Source organism: Rattus norvegicus, chromosome 5 (assembly GCF_021556685.1).
Source record: "Rattus norvegicus strain SHRSP/BbbUtx chromosome 5, alternate assembly SHRSP_T2T, whole genome shotgun sequence".
NCBI classification, from domain to species: Eukaryota; Metazoa; Chordata; class Mammalia; order Rodentia; family Muridae; genus Rattus; species Rattus norvegicus.
The window spans coordinates 148625600-148636538 of record NC_141538.1 but is presented as its reverse complement, the minus strand read 5'-3'; the positions used below and the strand labels follow the sequence as shown (position 1 = coordinate 148636538).

Below are 10939 nucleotides of genomic sequence, written 5' to 3'. Positions count from 1 at the left end.
TGATGCCCTCTTCTGGTGTGTCTGAAGACAGCTACAGTGTACTCATATAAATAAAATGATTAAGTAATTCTTTAAAATCTGGGGAGAAACCCCAGGGCAGGGGAGAGGAAAGTTACTTCCTTCTATACCCCTGTGCTGCTGGAAGCCTGTGTGTGTGTGTGGGGGGGGTAGCTTTGGAAAAGTGTGGCAGAGCCTCAAAAGGTAGGCAAAGGGTTTCCAGATCAGCCAGAAATTTACCTCCCAGGTATTCCCGTAGAGAACTGACAGCTGTGTGCACGCAGACGTTTGTGTTTGAACTTTCTCATAGCAGGCCAGACTGGAAGCAGTCTGCACGCCTATCAACTGTTAAACACATGCTGGACAGCTCTAAATAGTCAAGTGTTTGGAAGTCAAAAATGATGTGTGGGGCTGGAGAGATGGCTCAGCGGTTAAGAGCACCCGACTGCTCTTCCAGAGGTTATGAGTTCAATTCCCAGCAACCACATGGTGGCTCACAACCATCTGTAAAGAGATCCGATGCCCTCTTCTGGTGTATCTGAAGACAGCTACAGTGTGTACTTATATATAATAAATAAATAAATCTTTAAAAAAAAAATGATGTGTGGATGCAAGCACCAACATGGACGAGCCTTTGCCAACATTGTTATTTTAAAAATATCTTAAGGGCTGGAGGGATGGCTCAGCAGTTAAGAGCACTGACTCCTCTTCCAGAGGTCCTGAGTTCAATTCCCAGCAACCACATGGTGGCTCACAACCATCTGTAATGGGATCTGATGCCCTCTTCTGGTGTGTCTGAAGACAGCTACAGTGTACTCATCTATAATAAATAAATAAATCTTTAAAAAAAAACCATCTTAAGTGAAAGAGGTTCAGTGTGGCAGCACACATGGGATCCACAAGATTCAGGAGATTCCCAGCTCTCGGGAGCTCGGGGCTACACAGGGAGCTTCCAACTCAAAAACCAGCCAAGCAGAGCAAAGAAAAAAGGAATGAAAAATGGCGGTTACAAAACGGGCCGGTGAGAATGACGCTTGCTTTTCTAACACCGCACACCGCTAGCATCTCCCAGCACCTAGCCAGTAAGTGGAGTTTCCAGGTCAGTATTCACCCGATGACTCGAGTACCCTGTGTCTTCAACAATAGGCTCTTCGGGGTTAGGGATTTAGCTCAATGGTAGAGCGCTTGCTTAGCAACCACAGGGCCCTGGGTTCGGTCCCCAGCTCCGAAAAAAAAAACCAAAAAACAAAAAACAAAACAAACAAACAAACAAACAAAAAACAAAAAAAGAAAAACCCAATAGGCTCTTCCTGTCGTGTCCTGGGGGCCAACCAAGAGTAATGGCAGTAGCTACAGTGTCTAGGATCTATGAGATCTCATTGGCCAACAACTTAAGGAGACTCATTTCTAGTACTAGGGTTTTGACTTACTAGTGTATGGTATCTACTTGGGGTTTTGTCCCCTTTTACAGGGTAACTCCCTAGATTCAAATTCTCTCATATATATTTATAATGTATATATACATATAATATATGTGTATATATGTATAGACATATACATACATATATACACATGTATACATATGTGTATATATACACATACAGGTATGTATACATATTCAAACTCATATGTATATGTATATATCTGTGTGTGTATATGTATACCTATACATGTATATGCATATGAATATATGGAAGCCTAGATATTAGCAGGTTTCCATTGGAGTTTTCCAAAGGCCTTCAGTGTTCCCTACTTCCTTTTCCATCCTGCCCTCCCATCCTCCACCCTATTTGATCCTTCCTGTTTCATTTTTCCTCTTTCCCCTCTTTATAAGATGATATTTCTGATGGTCTGGGGAAAGGCTCCTTGTGTGGTTGACCCTGCCCGAGGTGGGTGCAGCCCTGTACCAGATAGCCCGACCTTGACCTAAAGTAAATTCCCAGAGGAGCATCCTCCCTGGGGCTAGAATTTGCAGTAACAGGTGTGAACCTCTTGGTGGCAGTTTGGTGGTCATGTATGATACTGCAAACAGGATTGTGTAATAATAATAAAAAAATTATTTTCAACACAAAAGTTTTAGGGCACAAACTATGCAACATTTAAGTAGCTGGGTTCTCATTTGGTCTGGGCTATTTGTTTTGAGACAGGGTCTCCTGATGGGTCTGACTAGCTTAGAATTTACTATGTAGACCTGGCTTGCCTCAAACTTGTGATCTCTTGCCTCTGCCTCCAGAGTGTTGAGACTATAGGCATAATCCGCCCCAGCTTTGTTTTGATGAGGTTGGGTCTCTCTCTATAATTCAGGGCTATACCGATAGTACTCTTCCTGTCAGAGCCTCTTAAAATTTTAAACTTGTATTTACAAAATAAAACCAATTAAAAAAACACACAAAAAAAGAAAACACATGCTATTTCTGTTTCCCCCGCTTTGAATCTTCCCTCCCGTTCATATGATAGTTCTAATTTTAGCTGTTTGAGGAACTTCTACTCCGTCTTCCCTAACGTCTGTGCTAATTCGAATTGTTAAAGCTTCCCCTTCCTTCTACATCCTTCTACGCTTGTTCGTTTTCACCTGTGGTTTGCTACCCCTGTCTATCCTTCTTCTTTTTTATTTTTATTTTCTGAGACAGGGTCTTTCTTTGCATCCATGGTTGTCCTGGAACTCTCTATGTAGAGCAGGCTAGCCTCGAACTTACAGATCTCTCTGCCTCTGCTTCTCACAGACAGGAGTTAAAGGTTTGTGCCACCATGTTCGACATCCTTTTTAAAATGTGTGTGTAGTGTGTATGTTTGTGAGTTCATGTGCCTCCCAGTGAGGGACATGCATGTGTGGCGGTCTGAGGACAATCTCGGGTGCCTGTTCCTGCTTTCCACCCCCAGACAGGGTTGCTGTCACCACTGTACATGCTGGGCTGGCTCTTGAGCTTTTAGGGACCTTCCTGCTCCCGACTCTCGTCTCAGGGTAGGAGTACAGATGTTTATAGATGTTCACTACCACATCTGGCTTTACAGGTTCTGGGAATCCAAACTCTGGTCCTCAAGAGTACTCTCTGCCTCACCTCACCAGCCTTTGAGGTGAAAAAGAGCTCATTGTGTGGACACCCATCAGGTCCTCCATGACAAAGCTCAGTTAACTCCAGCTGACTGTGGCCTGGACCTGCGGTAGGGGGTGGGCGGGGCAAGGGCTGGAGGGAAAGGGCTTGACTTCAGGTAGACTGTCCTTCCTGCTTGTGTCACCAGACACTCTTCCATGAACCCTGAGAGAGGAGGGCTCCCTGGCATGAAAGACTTTGGCTAACTACCTGCCTCCTTCTCTGGTCTTTGACCAGCTGGGTCACAGCCTGGGGCTGGGCAGGCTGAGAGGGCTAATGATCATTTGCCATACACTGGTTATCCTGATGAAACAGGTTGGTTCTGAGGCTGGCCTGATTACAGGGAGCCTGGCTTTCCCATCCCCGGGGCCAGGGAGCCTCCCAGCAACCCTTGATGTCCAGCTGCTCTGTAGCAGCTGCAAAGGGGGGAGCCAGGGGGGCAGGGGGCAGGGGCTAAAGAATTTGGGAAGCAGCTGCCCAAATGAATTGGTCTTGGGGATTCAGTTTGTGGTGAAGCCAGTGAGTTCACAGCATTAGGGGTGGTGGGGCAGTGACTAGGAATAACAGCCACCTTTGCTTAAAGATTTATTCATTTGTTTATGGACAAGAGCTCATGCTGTAGACTAAACTCAACCTGTGTATCCCAAGCTGGCTTTGAACTCAAAGCAATTCTCTGCCTCAGCCTCTATCTTTTTTTTTTTTTTTTTTTTTTTCTTTCCGGAGCTGGGGACCGAACCCAGGGCCTTGCGCTTGCTAGGCAAGCGCTCTACCGCTGAGCTAAATCCCCAGCCCCCTCAGCCTCTATCTTTTTTTTTTTTTTTCTTTTTTCTTTTTTTCGGAGCTGGGGACCGAACCCAGGGCCTTGCGCTTGCTAGGCAAGTGCTCTACCACTGAGCTAAATCCCCAACCCCCTCAGCCTCTATCTTAAGTATTAGATTATAGCATGACTTTCTCATGTCATGGCCTCAAACTGTTCTCTCTCTCTCTCGCTCTCGCTCTCTCTCTGTTTTTTCTTTCTTTTTTGTTTCTTTCTTTCTTCTATTTATATTATGTGCATATATGGAGCCCAGAGAAGAACTTCTTTGAGTTAGTTCTCTCCTTCCACCATGTGGCTCCCAGAGATCAAACTCAGGGTGGTGACCTGGGGGCAAGCACCTCTACCTGATGAGCCACTTAGCTGGTCACAAACCTTTTATTTTATAGATGGACACTTCAGTCCAGACAGGGGCAGGGACAGTAACGCTGTCCTTTACTAACGCTGGGATGAGAACCCCAGCCAGATGCTGCTTTTTCTCCCAGCTGGCTCAGGTCCAGTGCATGAACTATGGGCAGGAAAGTACTCTGTGCCTCCTCTCTGTGTCTCTCTGTGGGACCTGGGTTCTCCTGCTGGGCCCCTAAGCTGTGGGCTGGTGTTGCCCCTGGCTAGCAGCACCCTAAGAGGCTCCATCCTCTCCAGGCCCCAGTTTCTGCACAGTGAGGTCCTATTGAAAGCTTAGAATTAAGTCATGGGATAAGAGAAGATGAGGGACAGGACAGGATGAAATGAATGTGTGCGAAGGAGACAGAAGCCATTGCCCCCAGAGCTCTGGACACCCGCTTTGCTTTTGCCCTGTGTTCCTCCAGGAAACACTGGGGTTTCAGACACCCACACTTCTGCTCACCAGGAGACGCCGCTTGGCCAAGCTGTAGATGATAGAGTTCCCAGTTCCCCATGGCTGCCCCTCGGGCTGGTGTCTGCCCTTCCTCAACCTAGTATATTCCCTTTACCCAAGGAATGGGACTGGCTTCATAGAGACAAGGAGATTTCATGGAATACAGGAGCAGGCTTAACTGTGGGTGCAGGTAATCCTGGTCATCCACCTGACTTCCTGTGTGGAATCTTACCTCTACAGGCTAAGTCCTGGGATTGTAGCTCTGCTCCACAAAACCTGGATTTCTACTTTAGTTTAATTTTTGACCAAGTTTGGTCATGTAGCCCATTCTTCTAGTAAGCTAAAAATGAAGAAAGACCTAAACAGAATAGTCGTAATTACAGAATGCTATGCTTAATAAGTTAACATTTCAAGTACACACACACATCACACACACACACACACAGACACACACACACTCACACACACTCACACACACTCTCACACACACACTTACACACACACTCACACAAACACTCACATACCTACACACACACTGACACAGACACACACATACACACAAACACTCACACACACATTCATACACACACTCACACACACTCACACACACTCACATACACACATTCACACACACAGACACAGACACAACACACTCACACACACTCTCACACTCACACACTCTCACACACACTCACACACACTCACACACATACACACACACTGACACAGGCACACACACATACACACAAACAAACACATTCACACATACACACACTCACACTCACACACAGACACACGCACACACACTCACATACACACAAACACACACACACTCACATACACACAAACACTCACATACACACACACACAGGGGCAGGGAGCAAAATGGAGAGACTCACAAGATTATAAAAACCATTTTAGGGGCTGGGGATTTAGCTCAGTGGTAGAGCGCTCACCTAGGAAGCGCAAGGCCCTGGGTTCGGTCCCCAGCTCCGAAAAAAAAAAAAGAACCAAAAAAAAAAAAAACCATTTTAAAAACTAGGTTCGTAGCTTTGTCGTAATGTCTGAAAATAGGAACAAGTTTAAAATTGCCTCTACGGGGTTCTGTTCTTTTGTTCTCCATGGTTCTCTTGGAGCAGGCACTTAGCTCATGTCCTGTATACATTTTTTTTAGAAAGGCATGTTTATTAATTTGGGGTGGAGAGCATGCCACAGGGTCTGTGTGGAGGTCAGAGGATAAGTTGCAGGAGCCAATGCTCACCTGGGTCCTGGGAATCAAACCTTAGTCATGAAGCTTGACAGCAAATGGCTTTATCTGCCAAACCATCTCACCAACCCCCTGAATGTACATTCTAGTATAAAAGGCCTTTCAAGCATCCACAAGGGCTAAGAGAATTGTACAGACTGTCTGGGCATGGTGGTACATATTCAGCACTTGGTAAATGGAGGCAGAAAAGTCAAGAGTTCAAGGCTAGCTTTGGCTATGTAACAAGTTCCAGACTGGGATAGGCACCATAGTGAGACTCTCTATAAAAAAAAAACCCAATAGCTATGGTAAACATAGAACAAAAAGAAAAGTATCTACACATGTACTACCTGGAGTCCACAAGAGCACTATGTAGAAGTTTTACTCTATGGTATTTTCCATCATCTCCCTAACCATTCATCCACCCATCCACCTCCTGCCGAGCCTTTCCTCCATCATCTCTCTATCCACACAGTGAACACGAAGAATGAGCCCAGGAACGTTTATTTTCTTTCTCTTTCCCACACACTAATTATCCTGCTACATACACGCACGCACCAACACCCCCACAAACGTGTGTAAAACCCAATGTATACATGCAACACATGATTTACTAACGTGCCAGATTCACATGTGCACTCCTCATAGCACACATCTCACTGCCCTGTGCACCTCTGCTCGCCTGCATCTAGAGTAGACTCCTAAGGTCACCGGGGGGAAACATCTGCAGAAGCTCGCCGCTCCTCACATCTGGCAGCACTCCACTGTTGGTTCGTCTCTTCCGCCTCCATCATCCCAGATGCTTTTCACACAGGAAGTCAGAGCCCTGTGGAGTGGGGAGCAAAGCCCACCAGGTCGTTCTCTCTCTGCCAACAATGACGGCCATCATGGCTGCAGCTCCATCCTCAGCACCCAGACACACCCTGCCATCTGTGACTTGTTGTTGGTTGGAAGAAGGTCCCAAGGTGACCCAGAGGTGTGTATGCCTGGCATCTGCACTAGCATCTGTGCACGCATGACACCACATGCATACGCCTGCACACGTGATGGACATGCACTGTGAATACACGTCTGGCTGTCTCTACACATCCACATGTATTTTCAGGTTGTCATTTCCAGGTACGGAGTCTATCTGCCCTTCCTCCCTCCCTTCCTTCCTCCCTTCCTCCCTCCCTTCCTTCCTCCCTTCCTCCCTTCCTTCCTTCCTCTCCTTTCTTCTTTTTTCTCCTTCTGTCTTCTCTTCTTTCCCTTCATTGCCTCTCTCCCGATTTTCTCTTTTTTTCTTTTCCTCCTTTCCCCCACCTTCTTTCCTTCTCTCCTTCCTTCCCTCCTTCCATCCCTCTCTCCTTCCTTCCCTCTTGCTTTTTAGCTTTTCTTGAGACATGGTCTCACTCTGTAATCCACATCGGCCTCAAGTTCATGGCGCTCCTCCAGCCTTACATCCCAAGCACGGGAATTACAGGTACCAGACATCTGTTCGGGGGATCTACCTCAAAGACCTTGGCCACATAACTGGCGTGTGATATCCAGATGTGGCTCTGTGATCATGTGTTCTCAGCCAAACATCTGGCAGTAGGATTTAAACGATCCAGCTTTGATGTCCCATCCTCTGGAAAGATCTGGGCTTCATCCTACTTCTGCTCGTGACCACTGGGTCCATCCCACCTTTTTGGTACATCTTACTGATGTTCTTTGCCAAGTGCCAGCAGCCATAAGCACTTGTGAACGGTTACTGCCCTTGTCAGCATTGTTGCTTCAGCTCCCATGCTCCTCTGAGAGGAAGGACAGTCCTGCTTGGGAGGTAGTATGGTGAGAGTAAGGTGGATAGTGATTATGTCTCTTCCCAGGTGCTCTCCCAGCCCCCAGCCCTCATTACCCTACATGCATATTCATGAGGGATGGCCTCATCACTCCTCTGTAAATGGGTCAAGAGCAGGAAGTAGAGGCCAGTGCAGAGATCTGAGGCCCAGGGGACAGAGCCTCACAGCAGGAGCACATCTGAGTCCTCATGGATGGGAGGATGGTGAGAGGATTGGGTACCAGTGAACTGCGGGGAGTTAGCAGGCACTGAGGGCTTGGGGAGGATTTAGTTCCTAAATTTCATATTTAAAAAGTCCAGGAATAGCCAATCAGAGAACCCTGGGGCAAACGGCATATGGAAGCCAAGGCTTGCTCCAAGGGAACTAGGGAGCTGAGCAGGAACCACACAGGGGGATGGACCAAATGACCCTGGCAGTTTTCTCAGTGGATCTGGTTTCTGTGCCATTAAGTGGAGGAGCTGTAGCCTGCATCCCAGCCCTTCCATGAGGATTGGAGAGGCTGGGTGACTTGTCATGGTCACACAGCTACTAACTGTGATCTTGTCTTTGGAGGTGTGAGAGACAGAGTTATTCTAGTCTCATACAGGAGGTTTAAGACTGAGGGAAAGGCTGATGGAGCAAGGCTGCCAGGCAACCAAGTGTTTAATACCCACTGTGTGTTTGTTTGCTTGCTTTTTGTTATTGTTTGTTGGTGTTTTGTTTTGTTTTTGCTTTTTGAGACAAGGTTTCTCTGTGTAGCCTTGGCTGTCTTGGAACTCATTCTGTAGACCAGGCTGGCCTCTAGTTCAGAAATTCACTTGCCTCTCTCTGCCTCCTGAGTGCTGGGATCAAAGGCGTGTGCCACCACCTCTCGACTTGATCCACTTTCTGATAGCAAGTCCTCAACAGCCCCTGAGATAACCAGAGCATGATGATTGTTTCCATTTTACAGATGAGAAGTGTGAGGCTGAAGGAGGAGGAGGAGGCACCTGGACAAGACTACAGGGTGAGTAGTCTGCACAGGGCTGGTCTCTCGCTGCAGGGTGATACAGGGGATTCCAAAGACTAGCTGGCCTCGGTCTCAGGCAGGGGAAAAGCCGGGACCATGACAGCACAGTATCCTGTTGGGAAAATGTCCAGCCTAAAGCTGAGGGTCTTTTTCTGTGCTGCAGCTATGCTAATGCCTTCTCTTTGCGGGCAGCACCTGCCTAACTGGCCTCGGTGGTGCTCGCCTGGAATCCCAACACTTAGGAGGCAGAGGCAGGCAGATCTCTGTGAGTTTGAGGCCAGCCATGTCTACAAAGCAAGTTCTAGGCTAGCCGCGGCCACACAGAGATATCCTGCTTCAACAACCTCACCACCTCAAAAAGCAACGACTTCTTAGACCATGTTCCCAAACGCTCATACCTGCTGCAGGATTGAGTAGATAACCAGGTCTACTTCAGGGAAGGGGACGGAGGTGTCCTCGGGACGGCATAGGCTCTGGGAGGCTGGGGTAGCATAAGGACCCCAGGTGTCACCCCTCTGTGTCTCTGTGCTGGATCATGGAAAGGAGATGCTGTTGGTGGAGGATCCAGGTGATGGGGGAGGGGTGCCAAGGGAGCAGACCGTGGCATGGGTGCATTCGGAAGGTGGGTAGCACTTCAGGCTTAGAGGACAGGCATGTGTGGAAGGTGACTGTGTGGGGCTGTTGGGTCAGGATGTTGTCACAGTGAACGAGGAAGCAGTTCACGTATCTATTCGGCAAGCATACTGTCTCCCTGTGTATCCTCCTTGTGCATTGCTCAGGGGAGAGGGTACAGCCAGAGATGAATTGGTATGTGTGTGTGTGTGTGTGTGTGTGTGTGTGTGTGTGTGTGTGTGTGTGTAAGGCATTGTTTTCAATCTCTTCTACCTTCCAAGAGAGTTATAAATGGCTACGGACAGGCTTTGGGGACCTGAGGTCAAGGTCACCCTTTTTTTTTTTTTTTTTTTTTTTTACTTTTCTATTTTTCAGAGCTGGGGACCGAACAAGGTCACCCTTGATGGCCTCCTAGCTCAACCCCTCCTGAGCTGTGTGGGTCTGAGCAGCAATAGTAGTGATTTCTGTGACCACAACCAGCGTTTGGCCAGTACCAAGTTTACCAATAGCATGAACTTCCATTTCCTCATGTGTGAACTGGGGCAGGGAATGAATCTTTCTCAGGACAGACACGGACTCAAACGGTCCCACGAAAGAGCGCGGCTCTTGCCACTCTGCCAAGGTGAATCGTATGTGAGGTCTGCTATTCTCGATGCCCCAGGGAAGCGGGCCCAGGTTCATTTCCAGTCAGGCTAGGGTGTGGGCTGGTGGCCACGGTTCTCTTCATCTATAAGATGTGGGATGCCAGCAAAGCTTCGAAGGCCCCACAGGTGGACAAGGGGAAGGACTTTCAGGAGGAAGGCACCAGGTGGGCTGCTGTGTGGAGGAGGGCAAGGGCAGGGTATTTGTGGAACAGCCCTGGCACAATTACCAGCTCAGCCAGGTGCTGTATGAATCACCCAGGGAAGCAGTTGGGCCAGATCTTTGGCCCCTGGGGCCAGCCAAACCTATGGACTTTCCTTCCCTAACATTATCTAGTCTGAGTTGGTGGGGGGAAGGCTGGGGTGAGCTACCATAATTACAGAACTCAGCGGCTGCGTCTCACATCTGATCCTGAGGGTGACCTATCAGGGTGCCCTCTCCCAGTGACCTCCTTAGCCAGGAGGTCAGGGTTGCACACGGATAAGGAGTGAGGAGTGCTGAGCAGTTTGTGTGTGCATGTGTGTGTGTGGAATCATGACCAGTGAGTGTGTGTGTGTGTGTGTGTGTGTGCATGTGTGTATGTGGAGTCATGACCAGTGAGTGTGTGTATGTGTGTGTGTGTGCATGTGAGTGTGTGTGTGGAGTGCTGAGCAGTGAGTGTGTGTGTGTCTGTGTGTATCTGTCTCTCTCTGTTGTCTGTCTATCTGCATGTCTGTCTCTCATGTGTGTGTGTGTATGTGTGTTTTTGTGTGTGTATGTGTATGTATGTATCTTTTTGTGTGTATATGTGTATGTATGTATGTTGTGTGGTCCAAGACAGGGTCAATAGTTTGAAGACCAGGTGGATGGAGAGGAGGGGGTCTGAACAAAGCTGGAGTCTATATTTTTGG

The 10939-nt window shown here is 47.9% G+C and overlaps 1 non-coding gene across 1 annotated transcript; it reads left to right on the top strand.

Annotated features, from left to right (window-relative positions):
- The first annotated feature begins 1843 nt into the window (after positions 1-1843).
- LOC148006070 (small Cajal body-specific RNA 16) lies at positions 1844-2031 on the top strand. Its single transcript, XR_015621561.1, has one exon.
- The last annotated feature ends 8908 nt before the right edge of the window (positions 2032-10939 follow it).